The following is an 11,790-nucleotide window of genomic DNA, read 5'->3' as shown; positions in this document are numbered from 1 at the left end:
TTACCAGGCTAGTGCCATAAAACAGAAAACTGGTACTAGTTGAGCTAGTTGATCTGTCCTGCAAAATACCAGATCACTTTGTCTTTTTTTAAAAAAAATCAACAATTGTTAAGTCTAAGGTGTTGTGTGGCAGGTACTTGTCTGTTTGAATTCTAAAGTCTCAGAGCATTTTAACTTCTTCATTGTCTACTACATTGTCTATTTTGTGATTCCACCAGTTCTTGTGTGCAGGACTACAAAATAGCAAAGAACTGAAAAATGAGGAAACTAAATTGTATAACAACAACAACAATAACAACAACAACAACAATATTGATACCTAGGGTGCTGGCAGCAACCTGTATCAACCATTAGCACCAATCAATGGTATTTGTGATGCATATTTGAATGTTCAGTTGGCTGAGTTTCATGTTTAATGAATAAAGTATATAATAATAACTCAATAGACAGACAAAAATGCCAAACCCAGTTTTAACATCTGGCTGACTGTGTGATGATCAATAATAATAATAAGGCAAAAGGCAGTTTTACTGCGACAGCTTCCATCATGCAAAAATAGATGTTTCCCCAGACTGGGGACAGGGTAAAAAAAGTTTTTACTCTCTGGTAAGCAATATCATGGCATCTGAGCAAAAGCTAGTCTATACAAAAATTATTCCCAGTAGCTGGCAAATCACAATAAGCTAAAACTAAGAAAACAAGTTTGGGATAGTGGTTAAGGCACTGAGCGCATTGTAGGCTACTTCTGCTGACTGCCGGCTGCCAGCAGCTTGGCAGTTCGAGTCTCACTGGCTCAAGGTTGACTCAGCCTTCCATCCTTCCTAGGTCAGTTTAATGGAGACCCAGATTGTTGGAGGTGATATGCTGACTCTGTAAACCACATAAAGAGGACTGTAAAGCACTGTGACCTGGCATATATGTCTAAGTGCTATTGCTATCAAGCTAGAAACCGAGAGACCATAAGTTCAAATCTCATCTTAGACATGAAGTCAATTAGGTGACTTTGGGCCAGTCACTCTCTCTCAACCCTCAGGAAAAGGTAGTGACAATTTACTTCTGAAAAACCTTGTTAAGAAAACTTGACAGGGACTTGGGACCTCTGAGAATTGGACATGATTGAAAGGAGAGGGGGGCAGTTGAAACTAAGGTGGTTTCCCTCAGTGTTGTTTTCAGTTATAGCTGCTGATCCTTTTGAAGAGAGCATATTTTATGTTTTCTAAAATCAAATGGACTAAACTGATTATTCGGTCCTCTTCGATTTTATGGAATGCTACACAATTTGACTTAACTCGTCTTTTTGCCTTGTGAAACAACCCAAATAACTTTCTGCCTTTGCTGATATAAGCTCTAATATTTTTTTATGTCTCTTTCCACTGGATCAAGAACCTATGAGTTTTGCTTATGGCAGCAGACAAAATGGAGGCAGTGTTTTCAAAACTGAAAGGGGCAATTGTTTGCTTTGTCCCTAAATGTTAGGTGTAACACGATGTCAGTGACAGTTCCATTAACAAACACATTCAGCCTATACATGCAGTCTTCGAGATGGACTTTGAGCTGCAAAACATATGGTATAAACATTTGGCCTAATTTTTTAAACTGTTTCTTCATAATTGTCTAATTTTTGTGATTGAGGGAGGGAGGGAGGTTCAGAGGGAATTTTGTTCCATAAAGTAAAATTTGGTTCCTAAACAAGTATTTGTCCGTGATAATCTCTATAAACTGATCGTCTCTATAAAGGAGCATAATCCAAAGAAATGAATTCATGGTATTCATTCCTGGATTTTTCCTTTCATTAGCCAGCATGAGGCATCTACAGGGCATGGAACAGTATAACAAAGGGGCAGAGGAAGGAAATAGACCGTGCAGTTGCCCTATATTACATCAATTAGCCTGCTGCCCCATCAATGAGCCTGCAGTGGAGATGGCTTCCCTGGCTATGACTCTTGTTAAATAATTTCTGTATATAGAATGGAGAGGTGCTACCACTTGCTCTCTGCAGCTAAACGTTTTGGATCAATTCTGGGACTTCTATTCTCACTTTGCACCCTTGTGAATTAAAGGCCAAGAGTAAAAATAATACTGTGTCCACATTATGTGGATTCCTTGACTTTCTGAAAGAACACTGGCTCTCACCTATTCTGGTAAAGCATTTCCATTTCTAAATCTGTAATTGGGGCATGCTGCAATTTTCAAACTTGATGCAGAACCATAAACTCCATAGGTGGCACTCTAACTAGTAATGTGTAGATGTTCAAACCATATGGTTTAATTTTACTACCTTTTCTTATAGGAATATTTTGGGAGGGGGATCTGAACTTTGAAAAGACTTCATAAAACCAGAATATTTGACAGACCAAGCAGAGATTACATCACTTTCGTTTAATGTACCAGGTAATCATTTGCAGCATTTAAAACTCTGGACCATCTTGTACTTTTACAGTTCCCAACAATTTTATAGAATTTTGTTTATACAAGCAAGAAATAGATTAAATATTAGGCTGATATTGTTACAATATTATTGATTATTTAATATCCCTACCTATATTTGACATGACTTTATGAGAATCTTTCTTTACTACATACTGTACCACTTACTAAGATGGCTCATCTTTTTGAAAATTGGCACTGCATCGCTTTCTTGGTCAATGCAGGCTATTTTTTTATTATGTATCAGACCATCTGTCAGTGAGCCAGTTTGGTCTAGTGATTAAGACACCAGGCTAGAAACAACAATATTGTAAGTTCTAGTCCAGCCATGGGCATGAAAGCATGCTAGGTAACTTCAGTTCTGCCATTCTCTCTCAATCCATGACATCAGCATTGGTCAGTCACCTCCTATCACAACCAATAGATCAACACTTAGTTAATTAAAAAGATGTACAGGAAAACCCTTGGAAAAAAGAAAAAAGAAATTTGGCCATCAGCCATAGTGATGAAAAATCTATAGTGTTCATCAGGTTTTTTTTTCCAAGAAAGAAAACACATTTTTTTCAATCTTTCATTTTGTTCCGCAGATCCAGGTTGTAAATTGAATGAACAGCTTATCTAATGTTCAAGAAGTTATCACCTGATAAAATGAATAGCAATAAAAAATAAAATAAAATAAAACAAAATGGTATCTACAATAGTTGGCATCACTATGACTTTCTTCTATGAATAGACTGTTAAGAGGTAAAATCATGGTTGGAAATTCTCCCTGTCACTGAATTCCTATGAAGAGCTTTTAGGCACCTGTATATTATAATGGTTTTTGCTGAAAAATCATTAATTTCAAAAATATGAAAGAATGTGGTGAAGCACATATAAATGGAATTGTATGCCAAATAATGTTAACAGCTGCCATAGGCCAGCAATTCCAGTTCAAAATATCTATTCACTGAATGCGAAAAGAGCTGTGTAAATATGTATTATGTGCACTATGTATTTATAACTGCTTAAGTGCCATGGGAACGACATTTAATCACACCATAAAGTGTCTACAATCATTTCAAGACCTTAAAACATCTTTCAAAATGAGAAGTTAATGGTTGCAGTTCTTTCAAGCAACAGCTATAATATTTGGAAATGAAGCACTTTTCTTTCTTCAATTAAACATTTCTGTTCCAATTTCATTGTACTTCTTATTCACTAATTTCAAAGAAATTAGCCTTAGGGCTCCATTTAATTCTTACTACTTAAATTAGAACAAAATAAAACCAGCATTACATCAAGTATTTATATAAAGAGTTCATTTCATTTTTAAATATCTCCATGTTAAAATAGCATACTTTTACAAAGCCTTCTCTAGAACTCTGGATTTTAAGTTTTCCATGTAACAAATATATTTGGAGTACATAGCTAAACATTCAATGTATATCTCATTTTTTTTGTCCAAGGATTTACAGAGTTCTCTTCTCATACACTCTTCAATCTGTACAACAACGTTGTCAGGTAGGTTAGGTTGAGTGACCAACACAAGTCCAAATTTATTAAAGCCTTAATGATCAAACTGATTTGAATCTGATATTCCCCCCAGATTATTTTCTAAATCTCTTGTAACAGTGGAACACTAATGACAAATTGTTTAACAATGAAATATACCTGTTTGGAGTATAGTTATGCAAACAGTTCTATTGGATTAATGTGGAAATATGTCCAAACTAAAATGGGAGAGCTATGAATTAAAAGATGCTTGCTCCTGGGGAGGAAAGATATGGCAAATCTAGACAGCATACTAAAAAGCAGAAACATCACCCTCTAAACAAAAGTGCGTATAGTAAAGGCTATGTTTTTCCCAATTGCAATGTATGGTTGTGAAAGTTGGACCATAAGAAAGGCTGAGCACCAAAGAATTGAGGCCTTTGAACTATGGTGATGGAGAAGACTCCTGCAAGTCGCTTGGACTGCAAGGCGATCAAACCGGTCAGTCCTAGAGGAAATCAACCCTGACTGCTCTTTAGAAGGCCAGATCCTGAAGATGAAACTCAAATATTTTGGCCTCTTAATGAGAAGGACTCACTGGAGAAGAACATAATGCTGAGAAAAATTGAGGGCAAAAGAAGAAGGGAATGACAGAGAATGAGGTGGCTGGATGGAGTCACCGAAGCAGTAGGTGTGAGCTTAAATGGACTCCAGCAGATGGTAGAGGACAGGAAGGCCTCCTGAAGGAAAGTTGTCCATGGGGTCATGAGGGTCGGATGTGGACTTTGAACTAACAACAAATGATTTTGCCATGCTCTGTATAACTGGCAAATCACATGGATTTCAGAAAAGCATTTTTAATATCCTTAGTATCTAAAAATATAGCATTCCACCTTTCTCATGTTTTACGTTCCTGATACAACCTCTACAATTTTGGACCATTTTCTTGTATGTTTTAAACTTCCCCTCTTTCCATTTTCTGTGTTTGTCCTTTTTTATTGTCAGATTTCTACTAAGCTTTTTATAAAAGTGTGGCAGGGTGATGGGTTTTTTTTTGGGGGGGTCTTCTATTATTTTCCTCTTTGGAATTACTCACAGTTGGGTTTTAACCTCTCTTTCTTGGGAATTTTCATTCTTTTTCACTTAGCTTCATTTGCCAAGAATTTCACAGTTCGTTAAAATCTACTTTTCTAGATCCAATATAAGCATTTGAATACACTCAGTTGTGGTTGCTCTTAAAATGAAGAATTCTGGCACTACACAATCAATTCCTCATCCTATATGTCTCCCATTTCTAATTTCTCATTTAAGTCTTCACCACTGATTAGCATCAAGTCAAGAATACAAGGCTAGTTAAACCTTTTGAAGGAGAAAATTGTCAGTTGGATAAATCTCCTCAGCAGTTTGTCTCACAAAAGATGGTTGGTATTGTTAAATATCATCAATATATTTTCAAATCTCATATATTATAAATCTTTGAAAAATCTGGATTTGATCTTTGACAGGTATCATCCTTATCCTGTCCTAGTTTGGAAAGGAAATATTAGACACCTACAACCTGGAGTAAAAACATTTTGTATGTCAATCAGAATAGAACTGAAAGGAACTAGGAGTTCTTCTAATCTTACCCTCTGCTCAAGTAGGAGACCCTATATATTATTTCAGACAGGTGGTTGTTCAGTCTTTTCTTAAAAACCTCCAGTAATGAAGCACCGACAACTTCTGAAGGCAAGCTGTTCCACTGGTTAATTGCTTCACTGTTAGGAAGTTTCTCCTTAATTCCAGGTTGCTTCTCTCCTTGATTAGTTTCCATTTATTGTTTCTGGTCTTGCCTTCTGGTGCTTTGGAAAATAAGTTGATCCCCTCTTCTTTGTGGCAGCCTCCCAAATACTGGAATATTGCTATCGTGTCACCCCTTGTCCTTTTCTCTAGATTGGTCATACCCAATTCCTGTAAATGTTGTTCATGTTTTTGACTCCAGGCCTTTAATCATTTAAATTGTTCTTCTTTGCACTTTTTCTCAAAATCTTTTTTTGTAATGTGATGACCAAAACTGGATTTGCTTATTTTAATTCAAATGCTTGTTATAGTACTTCCAAGTATTTTTATTTGGTTGAATTAATTTGGACTGGAAATGGATATTTTAACACACAGTACAACTCTTTCACCTTTTCTATTGCTTTTGTTTCTTTTGAACATTTTTGTTTCTTTTATTTATATTTTATATCTATATTTTAGTCATGGAAATCATCACACCAAGGTGCCATTGCACTTATTTTTGGCTTTATTTACTGAGAGCAAAAGCTCATATTGTTTATTTTACACACTCTGAGCATTAGTGTATAGGCAATGAAGACCATGAATTCTATGAGCCATGTTTGTTAACTTTTGGTTGAGCAGTTTATTATATAAACAAAAAGTTCATGACAACACTCAAAACCTGAACCTTGAGCAATAAGGTGCTACATTGGAACCAGCAGCAACTATTCACAGTTCTTTAAGGAAACATTATACCTGGATTTAAAAAATAACTAAACTATTTAAGTAAAAAAAAAAGAAACCATTGTAGGATGCCATAGTAGGTAGTTCTTTTGGAGTTACGAAGGTACATATTAAATGATAAGAATGATTACTCTATATACTTCAAAACAATTACAAGGTCTAAAGAAGTTATCTTTCGTGTGTATACTATGATTTTTTGTTGAGTATTAATGAATTATCCTGTGTGATGCAGGAACACACAGAGCTGACATTGACACTTAAATTATATACTATGCATTGTACATGCAGATTAGTTAGTATAACAGAGCAATGCTAGTAACTTTTTTCTGACATCAGATTTCCAACTAATAGCAAGTACACACACACACACACACACACACGGTGTTAGATATTAACATATATCGTAGCAAGTCTCCTCTCTGGTCCGCTGCTACAGCGGGAAACAGGTATCGTTCTGATTGGTCGAGAGGCGTACCCGATTCCTATAAAAGGGGAACCCTCCGGCCACAGAGCAAGCTGGATCACTACTACTACTAATAAAGAGCTGTTAAGTCACTTCGTGTCCGCAGTCTGTTCTCTTGTTGCCCAGATCGAACATTGGCGACGAAGGTGGGATCGAGAGACAGATAGGACGAAGAACGCTACTTCAGAATCTCCGGATTTGATCCAGCCCAGGAATTCGGCAGAAATTCCGGCAGCCATTTCAGGACACCGCAGCGCAGCAAATTCAAACAAGAGAAGATGGCGATGCACACTCCCCCCGCTCCATTCGACCCAGCGAACGACGAATGGGAGGCATTCATGATTCGTTTCGAGTGTTTTCTCGAAGCGAACGAATACACGGGGATAACAGACGCCCGAAAGAAAAACATCTTCCTCGGCTACTGTGGAAAAGAAGTCTTCAACACGGCCAGAGACCTCACCGCGCCTACTCCGATACAAGCGGTATCATGGACGGCGTTGCAACAGACTCTACAGACTCATTACACGCCAAAACCTTCCCGCCACGTTTGCCGCCAGGAATTCAACACGCGGAACCAGAAGGCGGGAGAATCAATCAACCAATATGTTGCAGCCCTACGTAAAGCAGCAACTCACTGCGAGTTCAGGGATCTGGACGAACATATCCTGGCACAATTTGTTTGTGAGTTAAGAGACATTTCGCTACAAAAAAAGCTGTTGGCAAACCCAAATTTAACCCTACAGATAGCACTAAACGAAGCAAGGGCATCCGAGTCAGCGGAGAGATCATCGGTAACCATACAACGCGGTCTCAACGTAAGCCAGCCAGCACCCAGGCACACCAGAGTCCACTACGAGGACACCAACCCCGACTACGAGGATCCCGAGTTCGAGGACAGTCACCTGATGCGGAGCAGTCACATGAGGCCTGGGGGGAGACCCGGATTCCGTTTGCCGCCCTGCGCAAGCTGCGGAGGGAATCACCCCCGGTCTACCTGTAGGTTCAGGAACGTTGTTTGTTCACACTGCAACAAACTTGGGCACATCGCACGAGTGTGCCGGAGCGAAGTCCCTGCCTCACGGCAGCCACCTACATACCGCCAACAGAAGCCCAACCCAGGGGCTTGGCAAAATCAAAAAGGGCGCCCAGAGAGAAATCCACAAGTGTTTACCCAGAGAGAAAATCCCCAAAGAGCTGAGCGAGCGTATTCCCAGAGAGATTTTACACAAAGAGCTGAGAGAGCGTTCTATCAAGACGCTCAACGAGAGTATTTTCAGGATACAGATGCTGAGATAGAGTTGACCCAGAGAGAGGAATTGCGAACGTATCTCACCACAATAAGTTAGGTCCGCACCAAGCGGCCTAAAAAGCTGAAAGTCACAGTCCTCTTGGAGGGCTCACCTTGCGAGCTGGAAGTTGACACAGGATCGTCCCTGACGATCATTTCATGGGCATCCATGAAACAGGCTATCCCTAGCCTCAAAAAGAGCCAACTACGCGCTCCAGACATCCTGCTACGAGACTACCAGGGGAACTGAGTCCCCATCGTGGGCCAAGGCACATTCCAGATCCGTTTCAAGGACATCGTAGCCCAGCTGCCCGTGACCATCGCCAGCGCACCGTTACAGAACCTTCTAGGACTAGATTGGTTTGAAGCCTTGGGGCTAGAAGTCACCGGGATCAACGCCGTGGAGAACAGCAGCGCTGAGCAGATTTTTAAGGAGTTTGAGGATGTGCTCAGCCCCGGTCTTGGTAAGTATGTGGGTAAACCAATCTCATTCAATTTAGACCCCAAAGTGGCGCCAATCCGACTTAAACCGAGACGAGTGCCTTTTGCAGTCCGCCCAAAAATAGATAAGGAGATAGATAAGTTAGTGGAGCAAGGAATCCTTGAGCCGGTGGATCACGCGCACTGGGAAACTCCCATTGTGACCCCAGTCAAGCCAGACGGGTCAGTCCGCATCTGCGCGGACTATAAATGCACAATTAATGTCGCGCTACAACAAAGCGCATATCCTGTGCCAGTAGTACAACACTTATTGCACTCGTTGGGGCCAGGAAAGATATTTGCTAAATTAGACATGGCACAAGCTTACCAGCAGTTGCCCGTGGATAGCGCCACAGCGGAGGCCCAAACTATAGTGACGCATAGAGGGGCACTCAAATGCAACCGGCTACAATTCGGTGTGAGCATTGCTCAGGTCTGTTCCAGAGCGTCATGGAACGGCTTTTGCAAGAGATACCGGGAGTCGTCCCCTATTTCGACGACATCTTGGTGTCCGCTGCAAACGAGGAGCAATTATTAAAAAGAGTCAGAACTGTTTTGGCCAGAATCAGAGAAAAGGGTCTCCGCCTCAAAAAGGAAAAATGCCAAATTAACGTGCCTAGCGTAGAATTCCTGGGATATAGAATCGATGGTCAGGGAATACACCCCACTTCAAAGAAAATTAAGGCGATCCAGGACGTCCCCACACCACGAAATCAGACCGAGTTGCAGGCCTTCCTCGGACTACTTAACTTCTACAGCGTTTTTCTGAGACAGAAGGCGACCGTTGCTGAGCCATTACATCGACTACTCCAGAGGAACGCAACATGGAGATGGGGATGATCCGAAGCAGCAGCTTTTGCCGCAGTAAAGCGCCTGCTCACCACTGACTCGCTGTTAGTCCAATACAGCCAGACACTACCGCTGGTATTGACCTGCGACGCATCACCTTTTGGAGTTGGCGCAGTCCTTAGCCACAGGATGCCAAACGGAAACGAAGCACCCATCGCCTTCTACTCCAGGACTCTTTCATCGGCCGAGAGGAATTACAGCCAGATGGACAGGGAAGCGTTAGCTGCTGTAGCTGGAGTAAAATGTTTCCACGAATACCTCTATGGCCGCGACTTTGAACTGATTACAGATCACAAACCGCTGTTGGGACTTTTGGCGGGAAACCGCCCCACACCAGTCTCCCTTTCTCCACGCATGACCAGGTGGACTGTTTTCCTCGCCGCATACTCATACAAGTTAATTCATCGACCGGGTTCCACTCTAGGACACGCAGACGCACTCAGCCGTTGCCCACTTCCGGACCTTTTGCCAGACCCCACTCCCGAAGTACCAGTGCTGCTCATTGACTGTTTGGACTCAGGACCGGTTTCTTCCTGCGACGTTGCCAGGTTCTCCTCTAAAGACAATTTAATAAAGCAAGTTCAAACATGGGTTTGGAGGGGGTGGCCGAAGGGAAACGTGGGCCCGGAATTCAAAATGTTTTGGTCAAAACGGGACAAACTCTCAGTGTTGCAAGGTTGTTTATTGTGGGGGGATTGAGTTGTTATTCCTTATGCATTACATAAAAATGTGTTAGATGCGTTACATGTCGGGCATCCGGGGATCGTTAGAATGAAGGCATTAGCAAGAAGTTACGTGTGGTGGCCAAACATGGACAAAGAGATAGAGGAATGGGTGGCCACTTGCGATCCATGCCAGGAATCGAGACCAGCACCCCCGGAAGCGCCCGCCACAGAATGGGAGAAGCCTAAAGCACCCTGGTCGCGAATACACATCGACTTCGCAGGGCCAGTCCAAGGTCAGACTTTCCTTATAGTTGTGGATGCATACTCCAAATGGCTAGAAGTAGTCCTAATGACTTCAACCACGGCAGAGGCAGTCATTAAGGTTCTACGGCGACTTTTCGCCACTCATGGCCTGCCCGACCTCCTGGTCTCCGATAACGGGCCCCAGTTCACGGCCATACAATTCGAAACGTACTTAGCAGGTCAGGGAATTCGGCATGCCCTCGTCGCGCCATTCCATCCGGCATCAAACGGACAGGCGGAGAGAATGGTGCGATCCGCAAAAGAGGCCCTCGCTAGGATGGGTCCAGGTGATTGGCAAACATGCATTGACCATTACCTATTAATCCAACACATTACCCCCAGCGCAACGACGGGTAGGAGCCCCGCTGAGCTACTCATGGGCCGCCGTCTACGGTCTCACCTGGACCGTCTTCACCCAAATTACTCTGCCACAGCACCCCCAGACTCCACAAGCAAAATTCGGAGTTTTAGCATAGGGGATTCAGTATACGCCCACAACTATGCAGGGGGGACATTGTGGATGCCGGCAAGGGTCATTGGCATCACGGGTCCACGATCGTATCTGTTAGAACTGGAAGATGGGCGGAACTGGAAAAGGCACATCGATCAACTACGGGGTCGCCTGGCGCACTCAGACCTACGATCCGAGAACGAGAGCTACATGCCAATGCAAAGTCAGCCACTCGAGAGCCCCAACATGGAAAACTACGACACCTGCGAGCCCAGGACAGAACAAGAGGTCGAACGCGAAACAGAACAACCCCCAAGCAACGAAAGCCAGCAGACCCCCGAATGCCAAAGCAACGAAAGCCTGCAAACTCCCGAACATGAAACAGAGAAAGCAACCGATCCTGCAACTACTTCTGACCAACCCGAACTGCGACGCTCCACCCGAGTAAGGCAAACACCAACGTACCTTAAGGACTATATAACTAACCGAAATGCTCCGTCTAAGAGGGGAGGGGGAAACAGGTGTCGTTCTGATTGCGGGAAACAGGTATCGTTCTGATTGGTCGAGAGGCGTACCCGATTCCTATAAAAGGGGAACCCTCCGGCCACAGAGCAAGCTGGATCACTACTACTACTAATAAAGAGCTGTTAAGTCACTTCGTGTCCGCAGTCTGTTCTCTCGTTGCCCAGATCGAACACACATACACACACACACACACACACAGGAATGGGAAAGATTTTTGCAAAGCAATATTTTTGTGCAAGGTTAAACAGGACTTGTCTCTTATGATTTTACTATACTTGTTTTATGTATTCTACTAAAATACGCATGTAGACAAGATAATGGATTAAATGCAAAATAGTGTATAAATGTATTTTTTTTAATCCAA

This window comes from Natrix helvetica (assembly GCF_964273705.1).
Source record: "Natrix helvetica genome assembly, chromosome: 1".
Taxonomy (NCBI): Eukaryota; Metazoa; Chordata; class Lepidosauria; order Squamata; family Natricidae; genus Natrix; species Natrix helvetica.
Note: the sequence above shows the minus strand (reverse complement) of the source record.